The sequence below is a fragment of the Mustela erminea genome, chromosome 1 (genome assembly GCF_009829155.1).
Source record: "Mustela erminea isolate mMusErm1 chromosome 1, mMusErm1.Pri, whole genome shotgun sequence".
NCBI lineage: Eukaryota > Metazoa > Chordata > Mammalia > Carnivora > Mustelidae > Mustela > Mustela erminea.
This window is the reverse complement of record NC_045614.1, coordinates 57,175,573-57,199,330: the sequence shown is the minus strand read 5'-3', so window position 1 is coordinate 57,199,330 and position 23,758 is coordinate 57,175,573. Positions and strand designations below refer to the sequence as shown.

At 52.4% G+C, this 23,758-nt stretch overlaps 1 protein-coding gene across 5 annotated transcripts in view; it reads right to left on the bottom strand.

The window, feature by feature from the left end:
• IQSEC1 (IQ motif and Sec7 domain ArfGEF 1) overlaps window positions 1–23,758 on the bottom strand; it is a 373,922-nt gene that overhangs the window by 91,683 nt on the left and 258,481 nt on the right. Inside the window, exon 1 of one of the 5 annotated variants that reach the window (XM_032333178.1) lies at window positions 22,742–22,855. The exons of the other annotated variants lie outside the window; for them this stretch is intronic. The gene's annotated coding sequence lies outside the window, so the exon portion shown is untranslated. Of the gene's footprint in view, window positions 1–22,741; window positions 22,856–23,758 lie in introns of those variants that run through there. 5 annotated transcript variants of the gene reach the window in all.

The window sequence follows — 23,758 nt, the reverse complement described above, 5'->3', positions numbered from 1 at the left end:
AAATACTTAGTAGCTCCTGTGATATTCCCAAAGGAGAAAATGAAAAATAACTGTATGACATTGACACACTTTCTCAGAATTACTTTCATAACTGCCTTGGGTGGCCAGCACTGTCATCACTCCCATCTTCGGGAGGAGGAAACTGAGGCTCATCAGGGAGGTCTAGTGACATGTCCCAGGCCACGAAGCTAGGAAGTAGAGAGCTCATGTTTAAACCCAGCCCCAGAGGCAGGCTGGCCCTCAGCAGATCCACGAAAGGATCCCCGTATCAGGATCCGCATGCTTCAGCCCCTCCTGCCCACCCCCACCCCTACCTCTTTCAGGTGCCAGTTACAGCTTCCAAAGTGATCTCTGGTTTCTTCCAAACTCCTTCGGCTCAGAGAGGGGAAGGGACTGGTCCAAAGTAACAGGGAGTCCAGCTCTCTGCCTTCAAGCTTCCCAAGGTAATGTGACCAACAGTGACCCCAGTGCGGCTCGGGGATTTGCCAGTAGACACTCAATTTCCATACTGCTTTACTTCCTACCAGATTCTCCGGCCCCTTGGCTAAGTCTAAAAGCTGGTCCTACTTCTGCAGCTGGATGAGCCGGATAATGAAACATTCCCAGAATACCCTCAGGCAACTGGCTTTATTAAAACACTGGAGCACTTAGCATTTTTACAAACCTATATTACCATCCTGATAGCTTTCACCAACCCCCCAGATGATAATTAAAAAAAAAAAAAGTCATTGGCTCTGGGAGTCTTGGAGCTACAATGACCCTCGGGGGCACCTATACTACTGATCTATAATAAATCCTCCGTCCATCCTCAGTTTGCATACCTCCAGGGAAGGGAACTCACTACCTTCTAAGGCAGCTTGTTCCTTGTTTGGACCCAGCTCAGTTGAGCACAACAGAAACTTCTATCAGCCAGTGAGGTGGTTTGGCCACCGTTCTGCCTTTGGGGAATTCAGTTGTGAGCGATTGTGTCATCCCAAAAGAATGGGACAGAGCCCAGGCTGGGATTACCTTCCAGAGCGGCAGCATGAGAGGCCTGAGCCATTATATCTCCATCACATGTGGCACGTGGATTTATGTGGGTCAGCCTGGACTCTACTCAGTTGAGAACCCCTCCAGGGTGTTACCTCCCCGAGAGCATCTAGGCATGCAAACTGGCAAACTGTGAGGCTCTAGGGCCCAGGGAACAGAAAGGATGGTCATCACTCATAGGTTGGAGGGTGTGGCATTCCAAATAGTTCCCTCTGGCCTAGGGGCTGACATTACTATTTTAATATTATGCTTCCAGAACCTTCATACATGTGAACGGATGGCTCTGTGGTTTTGCAGACGAAGTGGGATGATATATGTGAGAGCCACTGTCACAGGTTCTGGCAGGCGGCAGACGTTTAAAAAATGTTGAAGATGCTGGCCAAGTATGAATTGCAATCATGCAAGATCAGAAGGCCACATACACACTTTTCTTCGAAGAGTCACTGAGAACTTGGCTGCCTGTGTTCTGCCTTCCCAAGTTGGCACATGCTCGGGTAGCCCAGTGGAATGGCCTGGGCGGGCAGGAAGGGTTTCCTGCAGCCTGGTGACCTCACTGCACACCTATGCCCCTGCACACTCTCTGGCAGGGAGGCTACAGGGACTCAGGTAAGGTTTTGCTGCAGCAGTGACATCGATGAGAGTAAAGGATGAACAGAGGTTTCTGGGTGTGTGTGTGTGTGTGCATTCCTGCAGGAGCTAGGACAAGGCAAGCCTGGGTCCAGAGGGAAGACAAGGGGTACAGAAGATGCTGCTCCTCCAAACACGTCTGAGTTACACTTCACCATGGCAACAACCAGGATTGAGTGTGGGGGAACCCCAGTGCATGCAGACCTCATCAACATGAGGGGCCTTTGGCCAGTCCCCTTTATGCAAAACACACCTTCCTTATGGGAACAAACAATCCCATTCCCTACCCCCTGATTCCACCGAGTGATGAGACCATAGACTGGTAACAGAGAGCTGGCTGGGCTCTTTTAGGCTAGCTGACTCCCCACCCCAGTCGTCAGAATGCGGGGGCGGGGGGGGGGGGGAGAAAGCTGAAGACACAAAGGGTCCCAAGATCTGGCCTTGGCCTTGGCACTCCCTCTGCACAATGGGGAAGGGGCATGACTAAAGGCGGGGGCGGGGGCTGCTGTGGGCCTAGCAGGTATAGGGTGGGAAGGAAAGGGCGACTGCTCAGAGCTGCCGCTGGATGAGCAGGCAGCCACGGGCCCTTTCAAAGCCACCTTGACAGGCTGGCAACTCTGGTCATGAGACCCAAGATTACTTAATGTTTGCAAACTGTGCTGGAGCCAGAGTCCCCTGCAGAGGAAGGTGCCGGTCCCCTTCCTTGTCCCTCCGCTGCAGGGACCTCTGTGGGAACACCAAGTCCTCTGAGTGTTCCCTAGGCAGCAGTTGCCCCAAGGATGGCTGCACTGCTGAAGAGCTGGGGACAGTGGGATGTAGTGTGACCTTGAACACGTTCCTGCCTCTCTCTGGCCTCAGTTTCTCCAGCTCTAACAAGGGATGGGCTCTAGGATGCTTCCTCCAGCTCTGATGCTCAGTGGCTAGGCTATGGGCATTGTGGAACCCGGGGCACCTCTTAGCTCAACTTTTCCTGCCTGGGGATGGGGGTGTGGGGCAAAGGGGGAATGGGGCTATTTCTCTTCTATCCTTCCCAACCCACATGTGGGTTCAGGAGCTTGGCCACCTTACCAGTCCACAGGAGGAGCCAGGCATGATGCTGGAGGCAAAGGAGAGTGACCAGAGGGATACTCCTGTTTCACCTCAGTTCAGAGTTGCTCTGAGGGGGCTGCACAGGCCAGCATGTGGGTTGTCTGGCAGGGACTGATCACAGAGAGGAGCAGTAGCTTTGTCAAAGGGCACAGCCAGACTCCGGCTCCTAGTTCAGAACAAGTGCTTCTCTCCCCGCACCCCACCCCCCACCAAATATAGAGCATGCTCAGAGCAAAATGTACAGAGCTGACCAGGCAGAGCAGACTGCTGTCCCCAGAAGCCTAATCCCGTGGATAGGCCCGGGGGAGGGGACACCCACCGTCATCTTCTGCTCCGTTTGCTCCAGGAACAGATCAGCTGTGACAGTTGAGGGCTTGGGAATTTAAAGCAGCAACTGCCTGGCAGAAACTTGGGAGGGGGATTTCCCCATGACTGGAGTGGGGGTGGGTGTGGGGACAGCCTTGACTCACCTCTGCCAGCTGTGCTGCCCCCTATACTGCCCAAGGGCAGCCCTTCTGGACAGCGCAGGGATTTTCCACAGCGGGAGCCCCCTGGCCCCTGAGGATCCCCTCTCAGGCAGGCAGGTGGGGTAGGACATCCTGACACCTGACACAACCCCCTCAGTTCTCAGACCTGCCTCCTGTCCCATTTGGGACTGGGTCCAAAGACTGCCACGGGCTGTTCCAGTCCTTGAGCACCGTCACCCACACGGAGTGCCGGCTGCTGGGCCGCTGGGATCTGACCCGGAGCAGCCTCGAACAAAAACCAGCCTCTTGCCCACGTAGGGGCAGGAGGAGGGGTCGCCCAAGGTCACACAAGGCGTCAGGGTCAGGGCTGGATTTGGACCCTGCCCCTCCAGTCCAGCCAAAACTCCTCACCCTCTCCCTAGACGCGTCTATCTGACTACCAGCGAATTCCTGAGATGCTTCAACCTCCCGCCCGCAGGCTCCGGACCCTGGACGCGGTGGCGGGATTTCTCCGTCAGGAGGCAGGAACAGAGAGGAGCAGGGAGGGAAGGGAGGGAGTGCAGTGGTTGGGGGGTAGGGTACAGTTTCTCTTGACGACCCTCGGGGCCTGGATTCACGTTTCCCCGCCCCGGGGTGTGGAGGGGGGGGGGACAGCAAACTGCATAGGCGCGGAAATGGAGCACCCTGAGCGCCCCTCCCCCCAAGATCGCGCTTTAGCGTTCACAAGGCTAAACGCCCCGCATAGCCGCGGAGGCAGAATCTCCTGCGTCCTCACCGCTCGAGTCCCGGAGAGCGACACCCGTAGAGCCCGGGCTCAGAAAGACTGGCGTTGACGCACCCCAGGCGCTCCGCGTAACCCCGACCTCCAAAGCCGAGAGCCCGGCGGCCTCCGATCCCCCAACTCTACAACCCGGAGACCAGTGTTATCCTCGCCACTGCGGCCTCGGAACCTCCTCCCCGGCCGGGCTCCGCAAAGCCGCCTGCGATCACCCCTTTTTCCTCCCCGGCTCCCAAGAGCTGCTCGCGCGTCCGTGCAGCCGCGGTCCCGGGGGCGGAGCTGTCGCCCAGTCCTCTCCGCAGAGGGGACTCCGGGCCGCGGCCCCCGTGGCCCCCAGCCCCGGACTAGACCCGCACCGCACCGCACCGGCTGCCGCCGCGCGCGTCCCCCGCCGGCCCGCCTCCTACCTCGCGGGTCCGCCTGCAGCCGCCGAGCGCGCGCAGTCCCCGCGGCGGGAGCGGAGCGCGGGCGCGGCCCCAGCGCGTCGGACCGGCAGGGCGCCGGCGGGGGGGCGGGGGCCGGTGGCCCGGGGGCGTCCGCAGCCCGAGCCTGAGCCCTAGCGGGAACGCCGCCGTCCCTCCTGCCTGCGCCGCCACCGCGCGCCGTGACCTTGGCTGCGGCCTCTCCGCGCCCGGCCTCAGTTTCCCTCCTTTAAAAGGTGTGTGTCGGGGGCGGTGGGGAGGACTGGTGCCGCCCCGGCCGCCGACGTCACCCGAGCCGGGACGAGTTGAGGGCGCTCGGGTCTGTGGGGGCCTCTGCAGCAGAAGGGCCGGGGAGCGGGATACACACAGTCCAGGCGCATTGGAGGGGGCACTGTGACCCCAGCGTTTCCCTCAGACTCCCCAAGACCCCTAAATAAACACCTAGTAACCGCGGCCTCAAGCCAAGTCCCTTGGCCCCTCCCTCGGAGAACTGCAGCCCCTGCAGGCAGGCAATGCCCAGCGCCCCCCGTGCCTCCCCAGTTCACAGATGAGAAAACTGAGGCCCAGAGAGGGGCAGCCACAGGTCCAGAGTTGCACAGCGGGTGGGGGCTGCTCAAACCCACCCTGGCACCACGTCTCCTGAGGCCCTTCCAGGACCAGCGCTCCTTGCAGTTCGGGAGGGGATCTCGGCCTGCCGGCTGCGCGCCTTATCCCACAGCCAACATTGACTCAGCACCAACTGAACGCTGGGGATGGGCCTCAGTGGTGTAGCAACTGTCATAGAGAATGGGGTGGCACAGTCTGAGAGACAGACCCAATCCGCGGGGAAGAAGTGGCATAAATAGGAGAGGCAGGAAGGGGGCGGATGCTCCGGGAGGAGTGTGCTTAAGGAAACAGCAAGGATGGGAATGCGCATTGCCCAGCGTGTAGGGGAGAGAAGGCGGGTTCTGAGAGCCTTGAACACCAGACCGGAAAAAAAAAAAAAAGGCGGCAGCGAGGAGCCCCCTCCCGGACCAGTTTGGAGCAACCGCGTCAGCGGTCTGGGCTGTGTTTTCGGGAGCGCCCCCTGGTGCCCAAAACGGGGTGAGACAGTAGGCGAGAGGGCCGCGTCTGCAGTGGTCCAGCTGTGAGGAAGCCTGCTTAGTGATGTAATGAGTCAGGAGACTGGAGCCTCTGCCCGCCCTGCCACCAACGGGCTGTGTGACCTTGGGCATGGCACTTCCCCTCTCTGGGCTTCTGGGAGGGAAGGAGCCTGGTTTTCAGCTCTGATATCTCATGACCCTGGATCCCCAGGGCTAGGTAGGGGTAGCAGACAGGAGATTCAGGAAGGAAGAGACAGATCAGAGGCTCAGCACTTCATGAGGCTTATTTCATTTACTTGTGGTAGAAACCACTACACCAATTTTACAGACAAGGACACTGTAGCACAGAGTGGGTCATTCACCTTTCCGGGCTCACACAACTGCTAAGTGTCTGTCTGCAGTGTAAATGGGGGCCTGACCACCTCAGCCTCTTGTCTTGTAGCATTTATTGAGCACCTAAGGCGTTCCTAGAGTATACGAGGCACTGGTGACAGTCAGACAAATAAGGAACAGTCCAGCTCCTGGTGGCTCTTCCTCACTCTGTCTCACAGCAAGCCCAACAGTGGTCACCCTGAAAAGACACCTCCTTCTGTTATCAGTGCCAGGAGTCAGTTACCTGGCTGGTTGGGATGGTGAGGGAAGTGGGAACAGCAAGGGTTCTAGAAACTGTTCCACCTGGATGAATCTCATCACCGCTCTGAGGCTCACTTGAATTCTTCTGTAAAATGAAACTAATGCTAAAAATCCCTACCCTGTCCCCCTTCAAAGGCTGCTGTGCAGATCAACCATGATATTTTGTAAAAAGTTTGTGTAAAGTGCACTGTGTAAGTATTTTTATTTCCAGAAACCATGAAGGAAAATATTGATAAACTGAACTATGTAAAAAATTAAAACTGAATAGCATAAAAAATACCACAAAGTTTAAAAAATCAAATAGCAAATAAAACAATTATCTGCAGCGCATATGCCAGAAGTTAATTAAGGACAATGAGATGAACGTTAATGTTCCTCATACAGAAAGAGCTCTTTCAAATCGATAGGAAAAGATGATGAACCAATTAGAAAAAAAGAGCAAAGGATATGAGCAAGGAGTTCGTGGGAAGACACTCAATCGCACTTGTAATTAAATGCATATTAGAGAAATATAAATCAAAATATAACATGCCCATTACTTTTTGTAACCTGACCAAGTTGGCAAAAATGAACAAGCTTGGTAACACTTTTGCCATTGAAAGTGGGGGGAAATGCAAGCAGTCACTGTTGGGTGAGGGGTAAGATAGTGCCATACTTCTGAAGGGTCGTCTGGCTAAGCTATGCAGCAGGCAAATGGAAACATACAAGGACAATCAACAGTATTCTATGTAAGCAAACAGAGAAACACCTGTGGTGTCCAACAGTAGGGGACCAAGAAACGGCATGAAGACACATAAGCCAGGGCTTCGTCCTGGGAAGGACTGGGATGATAATGATAGACCTCAGAGGTACTCCTGGTAAGTGGGAAAAGCAAGGAGTGGTACAGGGTATGGTGTGTTCCTTTTCATGTAAAAAAGATGGGGGTCTCCTACACATGCTGGTCATGCATATATTATCTATGACAAGTGTGCTTAAGCAACTGGAACAGCGATGTCTTCAGGAATAGCAGAGACGGCTGGGGCTGGGGTGGAAAGGAAACTGGCTTTTCACTGCGATGTTGATTTGTGTGTGTGTGTGTGTGTGTGTGTGTGTGTGTGTGCTGTATGCATGTATTACTGGTTTTTGAAAAGTAGGTTGAAAAAAATAATCATTTATGAAACTGGGTGGGGAGTTTCTAGGGCCTGCTTTGACAGAAGCTGGGGTTGACTCCCTATGTGACCTCGATGCAAGATGGTGTCCCTCTGAGCCTCAAGGTCCCCTTTATCTAGTGGACAGGAAGCTAGAGATAAGAGTTTCAAGGCTCCTTACGCCTCTGATGCCATTCCAGCCCCAGAACTTTCCCACCAGAAGAGCTAACCAGCTATAGAATGGCTGTGGGAGGTAGGGGGCTCGCCACACTTGGACCTGTGGCAGCAGAGGCCAAGGGTCATTTGTCCTAATGATGGCAGCTTGAATGACTTCTAAGACCCCTCCTGGCATGCCAATATGTTGTTCCTTTTTCCTTCTCCCAGTCACAGTGCCCTGCCTGGAAACTCCTGGTTCATATTTCCTCTCTGGGTTACCCCTGGCAACATCCCATCTGTCTGGGTTTGAGGTCAGTTCTGAGGAGCCAGGACAGATGACACAGTCCTGGGCACCCATGTGGGATTGAGATGTCAGTGGGGGCAAAGCCTTATGCTGGGAAGCGAAATCTCTTACCCCATCCAGAGATCAGCCTTGGCCTCAATCTTGGTCCTTTCCACTTTTGTAGGCAGCTCTCCATTCCACTGCCTCTCTGGTTTGCCCCCAGTCATCACCCAGAATGTTCTGTGGCTCCTCATTGCCTACCAAATCAAGCTGACACTCTTCAGAAAGTGTTTGCACTTTCTGGCCTCAATTTACCCTTGCAGCCCTCCCCTCCATCCATTATGTCTCTTATTTAAAGCCATTTCAACAAGACAGATTTACTTACATCCCCCACTTGCTTAAAACCCTTCAATGGCCCAGTGACCTGTATGATAAAGTCTAAGTGTCACCAGCTAGACCCCAAGACCTGACCTTGACTGCCCACCTGGTTGTACTCACTGAACTTTGTCATACATTTTCCCTTAAGCTCTTCTTTTGGGTTTACCTCTTAACTTAGGCAAATAAAACCCAAAACCACCCCTCAGGTGATGGCGACTGTCCTGATGAGACCTCCCACTGGCCCAGACAACTCAGACCTTTTGAGCTAAACCCCCAATTTGCCCCTGCGCAGATGGACCAAGGAGTGACCTCTGGTATGACATACCATTACCTCTACCCCATTATAATACTAAAATCTTTGCACAAGGAGGAGCCCCAGGCTCATTTATATAACATACAGTGTATATATAGGCATGTTTCCTTAAGATGCACGTGCTACCTATGCCCACATCTACATATGATAACAAGGCTTCCCTATATAAATATTCATCCTAACCCAAAACAAACGTAACCCATTTACTCCTCTCTTGGGGAGTCATGGCTCTGGAAACCATTCCCTATGATCTTATTTACCACAAATGAAAATTTTCTTTGTGTGACAACTCAACCTGGTGTAGTTTCTGACTCACCGAGGGGCAAACTCACTTTGGTTCGGTTACATATTCTTCTCAGGTTAGCATCAGAACTGGTTTCTGCCCTCCTGCCTAGCTCCATCTTTAGTGGCTTCCCCCAGAGCCAAGCTCTACTTAATGCCTTTTGAGCACACTGTGCTATTTCACGACATTGAGTATTTGCACATACTATTCCCTTGGTTCCTCAATATATTAAGAGTTCTTACAAATAAATAAGAAAAAAATCATGAACTACTCAAAATAAAAATATCCAATTGATTTCCCTCGGTAGTTTAGAGAAAAAGTCATCCAGGTGGTTGGGAAAATTCTTTTGTTAAAATGGAAGGGGGTTGTCATTTTCATGCAAGTGACATTTAAAAAACTGTATCATAGTCAAATGATTTTTCACAAAGATATCAAGAGAACTTACTAGAGAGAATAGTTTCTTTAACAAACAGCACTGGGACAATTGTCTATCTACATGCAAAAGGATGTATTTGGACTCTTCCCATCACACACAAAAATTAACTCAAAATGATCAGTGATCTAAATGTAAGGCTTAAAACTATAAAGCTCTTAGAAGAAAATAGAGGAGTAAATAGAATAGAAATAGAATAAGTTAAATTAAATAGAAAAGAGAGGAATAAATAGAATAGAAATAGAAGAGTAAAGTTGTGACCTTGGATTAAGCAATAATTTCTTAACTATAAAATGATTTTTTTAATCCTTTCTTTTTTTAAAGATTTTATTTATTTGAGAGAGAGAGAGCACAAGCAGGGGGAGTAGCTGAGGGAAAGAGAGAAGCAGATTCTCCAGCTAAGCTAAGCAGAGAGCCTGACATGGAGTTTGATCCCAGGACCCTGAGATCATGACCTGAGCCAAAGGTAGCCACCCAACCAATAGAGCCACCCAGCACCCCTAAAATGATTTCTTAGGTTAAAAATATCTTAAAAATAGGTTAAAAAATGTTAGATATAATGATTTCTTAGATACCCAACACATAAGCAATAAAAGAAAAAATTGACAAATTGGGACTTTATCAAAATTAAAAAATGTTACATTTCAAAAGACACCATCAAGAAAGCAAAAAATTAAGCCACAGACTGGGAGAAAATGTTTGCAAATCATATAACCAAAAAACAAAACAAAATGAAACACCCCACAAAGACTTGTATTGAGCATATAAGAAGAACCCTTGTGACTCAATAATAAGAATGCAACACACTTAACATATGGGCAAAACATCTGAATAGGTATTTCACCAAAGGAGATTTGGAGTGGCCAAGAAGCACATGAAAAGATGCTTAACATCACTAGCCACCAGAGAAATGCAAATCAAAACCACAAGGAGATAGCACGCACACCCACTAGGATGGTTAGCATCAAAAAAACCAGACAAGTATTGGGGAGGGTCTGGAGAAATCCGAGCCCTCTTACAGGGTTACCACTTTGGGAAACTGTTGGGTGTTTCTTAAAAAGCTAAACAAAGGGTTACCCTATGACCCCCGGATTCTACTCTTAGATAGCTACCCAAGAGAAATGAAAACACATGTCCACATTAAAAACTTGCATGCATTATTATAGCAGAATTAATCAGAATAGCCCCCAGAATGGAAACAACCCAATGTCCATCAACCAATGGACTATTATTCAGCTATAAAAAAGGGGTGAACCACGGCTACATTTTACAGATGAACAGGAAAACCCGAAGCTAGAGTGAAAGGGGTCAGATACAAAGGTCATCTAATGCATGATTCCATTTATAATGAAAGGCTCAGAAAGGCAAATCTCTAGAGACAAAAAATAGATTTGTGGTTATCAGGGGCTAGAAGGGGGACAAGGCCTTGATGGAAACTAGGGGATGAGGCCTCTTTTCAGGGGGTTGGAAATAATTTAGAATAAAATTGTGATGTTTATTTAACTCTGTAAATGTCTCTAGTAATCACTTGAGCAAGGAGTCTCTAAGGGATGTAAATGACATCTTTACAAAGCTTTAAGAGAATGAGTAGTGACGGAATGCAATGGAAGATCTGGATGAGGGAACAAATTGACATGAAGGACATTCCTGAGACGACTGGTAAAGGTGACTATAAATTGTATATTAGATCCCAGTATGGTGTCAGAGTTAGACTTCTTGAATTTGGCTATTGAACCATGTTTATGTAACAGAATGTTCTTGCTCTTAGGAAATAGACCTCAAAACATTATTCAGAAGTAAAAGTCATGTTGCATGTCTGCGATGACCTCTCAAATAGTTCTGGGGGAAAAATATGGTGAGAGAGCAAAGTTTGACGAAACCTTAGTAATAAGGAATTTGGGTGAAGGGTACAGGGGAGAAGGTTGTTTTTTGTTTTTGGTTTTGGGTTTTTTTTGGTATTATTCTTGCAAGTCTTCTTGAAGATGGAAATTATTACAAAAGAATTTACAACTCTTAAAGAATCCACACATTAAAAAAAATTATTGTGTGGAACCTGAAGACCCCTGAGAATAAATCCATGGACCCCAAAGGTAGAAAAAGCAGCAATCTAGTCGTAGACACAACTCCCATAGAGGGTGCCCCCTCCCTGCTCATTGCATGACTCTGAGATCCCGCCCCCCACTACCACCAAAACAAGACACAGCCAGAAGCCAGAGGGCAGTGTTGGGACACACGCCTCTGTGCCCCTCAACTTGCATTAATTAATTCAGTAATTCATTCGTCCAACATATATCTGAGTGTCTACTATGTGCCAGGAATCAGATGGGACACACTCAGATGTTCCTCCCCTTGTGGCATTGACATTCAGCTGGGGTCAAGGAGGGTCCTGCCAGAGAAGGAAGGGGGTGTGTAAACCCTTCAGCTCTACCTGGGACCCCAGTCTAGAGGGCAGGGAATGGTGTCTGAATCATCTCTGTTCCCCTGGTTTATAGGGAAATCAAATTCTGTCCCCATAGATGAGAGGGTCCTAGCTTTTGGACACTGGGGCCCACAGCCTAGAGGCACCAGGCAAAAATCCTGGGTCACCTCAGATTGGCAGAGCTCAGAATAGAATCAGAAGAATGACCATTAGGGAGGGGGGCTGCAGATTGTGAGCATGGAGGGGTGTAAGAGTGGGGTGGGGGACAGGGTGTCGAGGGAGAACCTCACTCCTCTCCCACCACAAAACCCAGCACAAGTGCTGGCCACGTAGAGCTATCATGAGGTCCCCCTCCCCCCATTCGGATCCTGGAAGTTCCGGGGATTCCCAAGCTGAGAGCCCCTGAATTATTTTAGGGGATGTTACAACCCATATGCACACCCAATGCTGCTGGTAGACCAAACAAATACTGTTTCACACATTAACATCTTTCAAACCAAAATAGAAGCTGTTGCGAATAAAATTCATAGACTTCAAATTCATCTGAAATGGATTCTCGGTGGCTCATTGTCATTTTTCAGCCATGGATACTAACCAGGGGGGTGGTGAGGGTTCTCCCGAGTTTTGGTAATGTAAAAGCATCCTGCTTTTACTGGAAAAGCCTGGCGAGTGGATCTAGAGTCCCCCCCGCCCCACCTTACTTCACGGTGGGGAGGGCAGGGTTGGAGCAAGGGGCTGGCACCAGAGCGGGGTGGCCCTCCTGCTCCTGGCTCAGCACACCTTGGGTTCTGGCTGCCTGAGTGCAGGGCGGGTGGGAGCCAGGGGCTGGGTCTGGAGGGATGGTCTTGCTCACACCCTGTTACCAGTTCTCAGTTCTCCTGTCTGGGAGAACCCCTCAAGAGCAGAAACCGGGAAAAGGCTGAATCCTTTCTGGGTCCCAAGCAGCCAGCGCGAGGTCTGGGCGACCACAAAGGCAGGCACAAGGGCAGCTGGACAAAAGGGGTGGAGCTGGGCTCAGGCCAGCTGACCCCTGGCTCTCCACTCGCTAGCTGGGTGGCCACTGAGCATTTGGAACGTGTCTAGTGCAGATGGGGAACTGAAATCTAAAAAAAATTCATCGAAAGCGTTAAAATTTAAATAGTCCCATATGGCTGGTGGCTTCCATCAGGAGCAGGGCATTTCTGTGGGCTTACCAGTAATACAGAACAGGGCTGCCGAAGGTGAGCAGTGTTTGGACCCCCTAGCACTCCCAGCAGGGATCTGTGGGTCCCCTCTTCACCGCAAAGGCTGGAATGCTGGGGCAAGCCTTGGTTCCCTCATCTGGTCTGGCTCGGGGACGACACACTTCTGGTGGGTATACAAACCAGAGACCCTGTATGTTATGGGCAACTGAAGGGTCTTCAGGGGTAATTTACCAGGCTGGTTTGGGGCTTTGAATACAATGACCTTAGATCTTGCTTTGCTCACCCTAACCTTTGTGAGAGAAGAACCCAGTAAAATCCTAATGATACATGTGCTCTGATTATAAAATATGGCCACAAATTCCCCCCATCCTGGTGCCCAGGCCCCTCTGCAGTGGGACTTGTCCCGGTTGCCACCTGGGAGGAGGGCAGACCCCGGGGTGGGAAGCACGTGAACACCTCTCCCCTTATTGGACCCACTACGCCAGCCAACCCTCCAGTTCCTGAAGGCAGGGAGCCCCTTTCCAGCTAGCAAGGAATATGGACAAGTGATCTGGCTGGCCTCAGTTTCCCCATCTGCAAAGCAGGGTGGATATTCCTACTTGACGGGGTTGCTACGAGAATTTGATGAACACCATGTAGGGCCCCACACACATTTGGCATCCAAAGAACAACGTGTCATTCTGGTGGCTGCTGGGAAGCCTCCTTGAGCTGCATGGCTCCTTCCCGTGCACTCCTGGGTCACCTGCGGGCGAGTCAGGGTGCCATGTGGCAGCCTTGGGGTACTCGCTGTGGCCTGCTTATCTGGGGCATCTGTGTGTGCAGGTGAAACGTGGCTTGTCATGTGGTTATTTACTCAAGTTTGGGGCCGAGCCCAGACTTCTGATGTCTTGTGTTGTTTCTGGGGCCCCACCACTTACCCCATCACCCTTGGTCAGGAGCGCCCCCCCAAGTGTGTTGAGCTTGCCATGGGATCCACTGTGACACCCCTTTCCCAACCACGCTCACGGGATCTCCTGGCCTGTGGAAGAATGGCTTGATGGTTTCTTAAAGACTGTCTCTGCCACCTCTGCTGGGGAGCCATAGGCGAGAGAGCAGGGACACCAGCTGTCCAGAAATCCAGTGGACCAGGAAGGGGCCGGTCCCTCTGCGAGCACATTGGATCTCGCCAGTGAGATACGCTGTGGAGCCCTTGGGAGCTCTGGGTCTTGCCAGCCTGGGTTCTGATCCCATTTGTGTCATTACTGAATGAATTTGGCTGAGGGACTTAGCCTCACCGTCAGTTTCCTCCTCCATGAAGTGGGGTGGATACAAGTGCTACGGGAAAACAGACCCCCTTTGGGTTAGTGGGTGCATCTCCCCTTCAGTCAGGGGGATTTCTGGGCCATAGTCAGCTTCTGCTTTGTACACCCATGAGGGAGCCACTGTGGACAGCGCCCAAACCAGGATAGCACATTTTAAGGACAGACAGCTTTAGGATTTCAGCCCCAGAATTTTTTTTTTTTTTTTTTTTTACATTAACAGTCTGTGTTTCCTATATAAAGTCACCCTAGAATCCAGCAACAGAGTCTTTCCATACTTGGTCTCAGTCCCATCCAACAGACACCCCCCCCCCCAATGCCGAAAAGCCCGCTGTGACAACACGAGACACCAGAAGATGACACGATCTGTGTAAATGGCCTGACCATGCTGGACACATGCTGCTGCTCCACCAAAACCAGCTGATATCATTATTTGTGTCCCTGTGTCTCCAGAAAGGTCAGCGATCTAGGGAAGAGCAGTGGCCTGTCTTGGGCACACGGAAGTCCAGGCTGGGGTTATGACAGTTCTTGAAGATGAAATGTGGTTACTTATGTGGTTCTTAGAGTTCCAAAGTTTGGGGCCGACCCCAGCTGTTTCTCCCTGCAGTCCCCCTCTGCCAGCACCACCTGCCATCCTCAGTCTGGGGCTCCAGGGCCAAGCACCAAAGGTGGCTGGCGACTTCCAGGCTGTTGGATGCGCCCTTTCTCCTCTGTCATGATCCCCTCATCATCCTTCACAGGTGGGCCTCTGCCACCCCTGCCTCCAGCAAATGCTTACTGCATGAGAAGGAATAGCCCCCAACCCCGACCCCCGGGCTCTCACACGGGCCCACCCAGACTCCCCTCCTGGGGAGTGGGTGCCAGAAGCCCCTGGCCCCTCTCTCCTTTGAGTCTGAATTCCCTGGTGGCCGTCCACCCCACTCCTCCTTCTGTCACCAGACCCACCCCCCCATTTCTGCAGATCACCTCCTTGTCCTCTGGTGCCTTCCTTGGAGACCACTTGCTGACCATCCAATTGAAAGGGGCCTCCACCAAGTCATCCGCCACCTCACCCCCCCATCAACCCATTTATCTTCCTCACTGCAATGTCTTAAAGTATTTTGTTCAGTTGTGTCCTTACTTATTTCCTGTCTCCCTGCCCCTCCCGCCCCGCAGCTCCAGGGGAAGGAGATCTGCGTCTGACTTCCTCACGGTTTTCAGCAGGGCCTGGCACACAGTGGGTGCTCCGTGGATACTAGCTGAATGATTTACTAATAGAATCCTTCACTTGCTACCCTCCCAGGGCAAGAAGAGGAGCCACGGGGGTAGAGGATGTTCATCTGCCCAGCGGGAAGGAAACACACCAGGAAAACCCATCCCAGGGGCTGGGCACTCTGGGCACTCATCTTCGCAGGGACCCATGAGGTGGTGATTAGTAAGCCATGTTCTAGATAAGGCAACCAGAGGCCCAGAAGAGTGAAGTGGCTTGCCCCAGGCTGCCCAGTTTAGACACAGGTCTCGGGGGGCCTGGGTGGCTCAGTCGTTTGAATACCTGACTCTTGGTTTCGGCTCAAGTCATGATCTCAGGGTCGTGGGATCAGCGCTCAGTGGGGAGTCTGCTTGAGATCCTCTCTTTCTCTCTCTCTCTCTCAAATAAAGAAATAAGTAAATCTTTAGAGAGGAAAAAAAAAGAGAGAGAAAGAGAGCTGGGTCTTAGGCCCAGCTTTCTTACAATCTATAGCCACACAGAGTTCACTGCGCAAAGGAAGAAACTGTAACAGCCAACATTTACTGACACCTGACAGACACTGACCCAGATGTTTTTTCAAGCTCCATTCATCTGTCCACTCTGGGAGGTAATTACAGGTCCATTTTGCAGATATACGACTAAGGCCCAGAGCAGCTCTGTGACTTGCCCCAGGTCACACAGCAAAGCAGCAGCCCCTTTAGGCTATACACTCAGGCTGCCAGACTTCCCCATACAGTGAAGACAAAGGTGAGGCATGCTGTGCCCCCTGGCTGCCTCAGTTTTCCCTTTGTGCAATGAAGGTATGGGCAGAATGACCTCTGACCTACATGATGTCATCAGGGAGGCAGGACTCATGCCTGGGAAGACTTAGGGCTGAAAAGGGAAGTGAGGAGTGGCTGTTTCCCCATCGCACCCGTTCCCCACCCTGGCCCTGAGCCAGGTGGGTGGTTACTTCCCTTCCACCACTTCCTCCGGAAATTCCCCAGGAAATACCCCTGTGCCCTAGCCCCAGCAGAGGTCCAGCCTCCAGGCTCAGAAGCCTCACACCTTGCATCCTCCTGCTAAGATTGCCCGAAACAGAAACCAGGAAGCAAAGTAACCTGCACGCTTATGTGTGTGTATTTGTACATGTGGGTATATATATATACATACACATGTGTGCATATAAATGGCTATGTGTGTGATATATTGCTGATTAGATCAATTTCTTTATCCACGTAAGGAAACAACAGTGAAAGCTAGGGCTGACAGTGCACTGGGACATGCCATACCTCTCTCTGTCAGGGCCCCTTCCCCTCCCCTCTGTGTCGCACCAGCCTCCTGCCCCATCCTCTGCCTCCAGTCTCCCCCTTGCCACTCCACCTACCACTGGAGCTCCAAAGGCACCCTCTTTGAAATCAGATCTGGTACCTCCAAGGCAGTGGGGGAGATGGTTAAGAGCCCAGGCTTTGGGGTCCAGCAGACTTGGGGTCTGAGGCCATTTGCTAATGGTGGACCTTGGGCAAGCCACTCTCTGTCCCTAAGCCTCGGTTTTCTCATCTGTAAAGCAGGGATCAGAAGAAATCCTACCTCATGGGGCTGACACGAAGGGGGGATGCTGGATGTTTCTGCCTGCCCAGTCTCCTTCTCACTTCAGGAGACGCACCCTGATTTTCTTTAGGGAATCCCCCTCCTCCACTCTTAGTCCATCTAGTTTGTATCCACCGATTCCATCCCTAACTCTAGAATAATTTGCCCCCTCGCCAGAGTGATAGGTCCAGGGAGGGGCAAGTGACCCCAGCTAGACCAGTGAGAGTCTCTTCTGGGAGTTCTGTTGGAACTGTTTCTGCTGTCGAAGTTGTGAGAGATGAAAAAGGAGAAAAAGATGATGGTGTTTAGAGAGTTTTTAGCTCCTGAATCAAACTGTACCTGAAGCCCTACTGTTACAAAAATAGAAGATAATAAAACTCTGCAGGGCTCCTCTGTGTCCGCTGAGTCTAGCACTCTGGGCTCTGGGCCCCACCAGCCCTCCATTTGGGCCTCAACTCTGGGCTTCATCCTTCCAGACTCCATGCCACCCAAGACTGATGGCTATTCTCAAACACACCATGGACACTCAACCGACAGTTTCCCCCAAATTCTCCTCTACTCTCCACTTGCCCAGTGTTCCCACTCACATGCCAAACCTGGCTCAGAGGTCGTTTCCCAGGAAATCTCCTCTCAATATCCCTCCAGCACTCCAAAATGTCAACGATGTCTCCCTCTGGCCTCCTTCCGCTCTCTAACTATTATCACTGGGATATAGGCCACTAGTTTTTTTTTTTTTTCCTCTTCAAAAAGCTTTGTCTCACCATCTCATTAAAAAAATGAATACACCAGGGGGCACCTGGGTGGCTCAGTGGGTTAGAGCCTCTGCCTTCGGCTCAGGTCATGATCCTGGCTGTCCTGGGTTCAAGCCCCGCATCGGGCTCTCTGCTCGGCAGGGAATCTGCTTCCTCCTCTCTCTCTGCCTGCCTCTCTGCCTACTTGTGATTTCTGTCAAATAAATAAATAAAATCTTTCAAAAAATTATAAAATTATGAAATTATAAAAATAAAAATAAATAAAAAATGAATACCCCGGGAGGGTTTGGGTGGCTCAGTGGGTTAAGTGTCTGCCTTCAGCTCGGGTCATGATCTCAGGGTCCTGGGATCGAGTGCCACATTGGGCTCTCTGCTCAGCAGGGAGCCTGCCTCTCCCTCTCCAGCTCCCCCTGCTTGTGCTCGCTCTCTCTCACATAAATAAATGAACAATCTTTAAAAAGAATTTTAAAAAAATTTAAAATGACTACCTTGGATCAATTAATATTTGACAAGTTCAGAATTTGGTTTTACGTCACCAAGTGCATTTCCTGAACTTGAAGCCTGACCAGCAGACACAGGGCTGAACAAGCAGGTGCCTGCCCTCGGGGAGGGGAGGGGGAGAGTCATAGTCTGAACCAAACGATTTCCCATTTGGCTCAAGTCTGTGGTTGCAAAAACAGCAATTTTTAAAATGTTATAATCAAACCAAGACGATTGCTTTTCCTTAGGGATAATAATTCTGGACATTTATTGAGCTCTTTCCATGTCGTTGCATAGGGCATGCCCTCGCTTTACAGAGGGGGATATCCTGAAGCTCAGAGGGGTTCTAGCAAGCAAATGGGGAGCTAGGATCTAGCCCTTGGTCCTCCTGCTCCCACCCCATGCCCTACCTCAGCTACAAGTGAACACACTGTGGGGGGCAGCTCAGAAGCGTTTTAAAAATTTGCCGCTTCAAGCCCAAAATCCAGCTGGTTTCCCCTGGTTGCTCATGTGCAAGTGACTCTCCATACCTGCTTCACCACGGGGGCCCCTGGCTAAGACGTGTCCCCTATCTTGCGGACATCAAGTTTCAGATTCGCGGTGTTTGCTTCCGGCTGCCGGTGCAATGGGAGTCTTAGTGGTTAGTGTGCTGGGAAGGTGTTTCAACATGTAGCTGTTTTGAACACTGTAACTTCCCCATATGTCCCTGCCCTGGGTGGTATCTTAGTAGTTCTCAGCGGCTGGCCAGAGGCCACCGAGCCTGGCCAACTGGTAGGTCTGAAATTCCAAGTTTGTGGGGAAATATGTTTGACGGACTTAGATAAGGTATTTTGTCCTGGCACCTGTTTCATTTTCTGCAAAATGGGGGTGAGGTACCTCCAGGCTTGGCGTGTAGCCAGAACGAGGCAATGTGTGGAAAGTTACAGGCACACAGTAGGTGCTCACTAAATGCTCATTCTTTCCCATCCTCGCTGGCTTGAAGCCAGAGCCATCTTTCACCCACATGTTAGCTCAGCTGTTCCCTCCCTCCATTGCTCACCGCACCCCCCACCTAGTCTGACCTCTAAGTCCCACTGGGAATTCCACAGCCTGGGCCAGCCCCACTGGGTGTGGGTCCTGAGGCAACCAGAACTCCACACTGAATCCCAGGGCTCCTGTTCCCTCACTTCTCAGTCCCCAGACCAACTCCTTCGCCTTCAAAAGCTAGTTCAGCTGTCATTTCTTCTAGGAAGACTTTGGGGAACCCATCCAGATGTGGTCTCTGACGTCCCTCCTCTGGTCTCCCACAGGTTTGGAGGGCACACCGCTCTCAGCTCTGATCACCCTGAACGGCAGCTTCCTCTTTTCTTGTCCTATCTCCCGCCGTGTACTGTCAACATCCCTAAAACAGAGATAAGGTGTTGCTCATGGCGGCCTGGTTCCTGAAGCTGATCTGTTGTTTGGTTGGGGAGCATTCCCTGCATGCCAAGCACAGAGCTGGGGACCCCACCTGGAGGAGCCCTGCTTCAAAATGAAGCCAGTGGGAGGAGGGAGTTGAGAAGTCCAAACCTGTTACATAAATTTAACCTCTAGATCCAGCCATTCCTGAAGCTAGTTTACACCCTGCCCCAGACTTTTTGGTTCATTGAACCAGTGAAGCCCTCCTTCTGCTTAAGCCTGTTTGATTTGGGATTTCCTCTTACCAGCAACTGGAAGGGTTTCCTCACTGACAGACTGAGGCTAACCTGAGGCTAATCCAAGGTCAAATAGCTAAGAAAGCAGCAGAGTTAAGACTCACACTGAAGTCTAGGCTCTCAACCTACTTCAACAGCCTGACTCTTCCCAGAAGCCTGTCTCATGGCCCTCTGAGTCCAAACCCCAGCTGACAGCTGCGCTGATGTTCCCCACAGGCCGGTTACAGCCTGGACACCTCACTCTGAAATCACACTGATAAGGATTCCTGGGCATTGGTTGCCTCAGCCCTCAAATGGGGCTCACAAAAACTCCCTTGCAGACCCAGGCAGAAGATCCAAGAGCGCCTCACACTGGCCTGGTTCATAAAGGACCCTGAGTGGAGGCCGCAGTGTGGGCTGTCCCGCCTGCTCTCACCTGTCTGATTCGTGCAGGTGCTGTGCTCAGCAGACCCCTTCCCCAGCTCGGGCCCGAGGGCGTGTCTGGTCAGGCCCTCCCTCTCTAGGGAGTAACCCTGCATCCGTGCTGGGGTTCTGAAGGCCATGCTGCTCTAGCTCCCTAATGATGGGGGTAGGAGATCTGAACGCCTCTGCCCGCTCCAAGCCCAGGGTGGGGGCTCCCGACAGGATGAGACTGGCAGGCCCCCGGGAGATGGGAGGGCCCAAGCTGGCTTCCTGAACTCTGAGTCCCACCCAAGCCCAACCCCCCTGGAGAAGTCCTAAGCAAAACCCTCACGCCTAGAAGGATGCAGGCTCTTTAAGGTGTGGCAGGCGGAGAGGGCCCATCAACCTGAGCTTATTTGGTGCCATCAAACAGGCTTTCATGCTCGAGCAGCTGGCAGCTCAGGGAAGGCCTATGGCTTCACAAGACTCACCCAGGCGGGCGTGTGGTGCCAGGACCCAAACCAGAGCCTGTAGGACGCTGACATCTCCACAGCTGGGGGGTGGGGGGGATGGGGGGGGGGTACTAGGACAGTCAGCAGAGTTCCAATGTGACCGTTGGCTGTGATAGACCTGTTTGAGCAGAGCCAAGCTGAAATTGTCACGTTAGAAGTGGGACTTGGTCTGGGGACTTCCAGAAGGTTCTGGGGAAGGAGCATCTCTGGAAGTCCTACGTCTCTCCTCAAAGCCTAGACTCCCCCTAGGCATACATTAAAGCTCAGCAACCCCACTCGCCGGCCTCTGCTGAGAACCCCGGGCATCCACAGCCTACATGCACCACCGCCCACTCTCCAGGTCAACTTCAAATCCACTCACTTTTTCATTTGGTGAGTTTGTTTCCTCCTAAGCATTGTCATCTATGAAATCCTGAATCTGGTAAGCTGGCTGGTTTTATTTCCTAACAGGCAATACGTAGCTATGAAAACAAAACACACCCAACCAGGTACGCCTCCCGGCCCTGCACGTCCTCCTCCTGTGGCCTCCAGTTTATCACTTCTGTAGCCCCAGAGACAAGACGGTGCTTGGCCTGCAGCAGGTGCTCTGTAAGTCTGTTGAATGATTGAATTCATGAATGAATGACGAGCCTGAAACCCTGCAAAGAGTCACAGAATGCCTCACGGCTCCTGACTCCACCTGGATGTTCACAGGTGAGAACACAGGAAGACTCAGGAAAGAAAGGGGCTTGTCTGGATCCCAGATGAGCCCAGCTCTCCTGGCTCCTGGTTCCGCTCTTTCTATCCTACCCTTGGGATCGAAATGGTCCTTCCTTTAGGACAGGAGCTGGCACCCATCGGCCAGGATCCCAAGTATGCACCCTGGAGCCCAACCAAGGCAGGTAGATGCTGGAGACCGCTGAACTGGAGGCCAGAGCCCTGGGTTCTGAGCAGCCTGACAATCCCGGGGTTCTCCCATAGCCCCCCGCCCCCTGGCTCACTTGTGTCATCAGGGGGTCTAGCAATGTGTCAGAGGAAGGCTTTGTTGACCTGAGAACACAGAGCTCCCCTGGGAGCTCTCACTCATGTGGCCAAGCCTACCCTGACCCCAGCCCCAGCTCCCGGAGGCCAGTGGGGCACATAGCCCCTCTCCTCAGCACTGGGGGCTAATCCACTACAGATGGAAAAATGGAGACCTAGTTATGGGATAGTCATGCGGTCATTCACCCTAGACAGAGACTACATGATGCACTGAGGGGCTCGGAGTCACTCTGGGTTCAAGCCCCAGCTCCCCAACTTATACCTGCTGGGAGACATTGCACAGATATCCCAACATCTCTGTGCCTGAGTTCCTGCATAACCAAGGGTGCTAGCTGTTGTCCTCTCCAGGACTGTAGTGAGCTTAGATGGAGAAGCAGAGCTCAGTGGGGAATCTCCCTGAGGTGCAGGTGGCCCCAGGCTCCCCATGTTGCTCAAGGGGATTTCCCAAGGGACAGCACCAACGAGGCTCACCGAATCTCTCTCATTCTGTGTGTTCAGAGCCGCCCATCTACCTGGGGGCTGTCTCCGGAGTACCCCCCCTTCCCCGGGGCCCTGAGGGAATCTCCAGACCCTCAAGGTTCTACTCTGGATCATTTAGGGAAAATGCTTCTGATCCCTCTGCCCTGGCTGCTTTGTGCTCAAAGTTTAAGCTGGGGGGGGGGGGAGCGGGGAGCAGGGAGCAGTGGGGGAAGAAACTGAACCAGCTACACTACAGGGGCCCTCGGCAAGTGTGTGACCCCTGTGGACCTCAGTTTACTCAGCTGGAAAATGGGCATGGTTGCTTCTCGCGGAGGTGATGATGGGCCCTAGACCTTCCACCCCCACCAAGGCCTGGGGCTGGGCCAATGCCCTGGGGAGTGAAAGAACTTCCCTCCCACAGCTGAAGCCACCCTTCTAGGCAGCTGCAGGGAAACACCTGAGGTTCTCTGGGCCCTGGGTGGGCCTCTGTGCCATGCAGGCAGTGAGGACAAGTCACAGAGAACAGTTTCAAGAGACCTTGAACAGCCCGATGAAAGCCCCAGAGACCTTGCCACAGCAAGCTGCGCAGACCAGGAGCGGCCCCTCACAGGTTTCTCAGGTGGCCAAGACCCTCTCCCTCCCCCAGGATGGATGGTTGGTACTCACAGTGTCACGGGGAGAGGGAGGAGGTCTTCCCGGAGCCCCAGCACCCTGCCTGCCTCCACGGCCCCCAGGGACAAGCTCTGTGCCCTCCCCACTGCAGGGCCTGACGTCGAACTTCCTCCCTGGTTCAGCCAGCATCAAGGAAACCACGCCCTGGAGAACGGGTGCCAGGCCCCCTGGGGCCCCCGCCCACCTCTGGCTGGGCCCCAGACACTCACTGCCCATTGGGCTCCTTCGAGGTCCAGCCAGTCTGAATGGCCCCAGCAGGCCGGCCCCAGAAGCTTTGGTCAATAAATAATACAGCTCCCTCCCTGGTCAGTCTCGTGTGGCGGATTGCGTTTCAGGCCACTTGAGTTTCTGATGAGGCTGTTTTGTTCGGAATGCCTGCCCAGCCTGGGGCTCTGGCCACAGGGGTGCTGACACTCTCGCTGAGGGCCAGCCAGAGCAGGCAGGACAAAGGCGCAGAACAGGTGGCCCTGGAGACATGCTGCCCTACTTCTTCTGAAAGCAGCTGGGGCGCAGCCGGAACTGGGGTGGCAGGGGCCCAACGTTCCACCTCAACTCCCATGGCCTCCAACCTCTCAGCTCCCCACCCCCATACTGGTGGTGCCCCCTGGAAAGCCCTTCTGCCTGACCCACCCCATTCTCAGAGGCCCCGCCCTGGCCCCGCCTCCAGGAAGTCCCATCCCCCCCTCACCCCCCACCCCTCTGCACGCTGGGAGTGATCTGTTCCCATCTGAATTCCTACTGCCATTGCCTGCCAAGCTGTCTCCTCTGGGTATCAATCATCATTTCTCCTCTAGACAGTGGCCACTACCTCCTGATCAGTGTCACGTCCCCCCAGCCCGCACCCCTCCCTCTTCGCAGTCTCATTTCCTTACAGCAGCTCCAATGATTGTTTTGAAACAGAAAGCACATCGTGTCATTATCCTGCTTTAAACGCTGCCTGGGCTCTCCCCAACCCCAGTCAACTCTCAGGTCCTCTCAAGGATCTGACATTGTCAGGCTCTGAGGACTGCA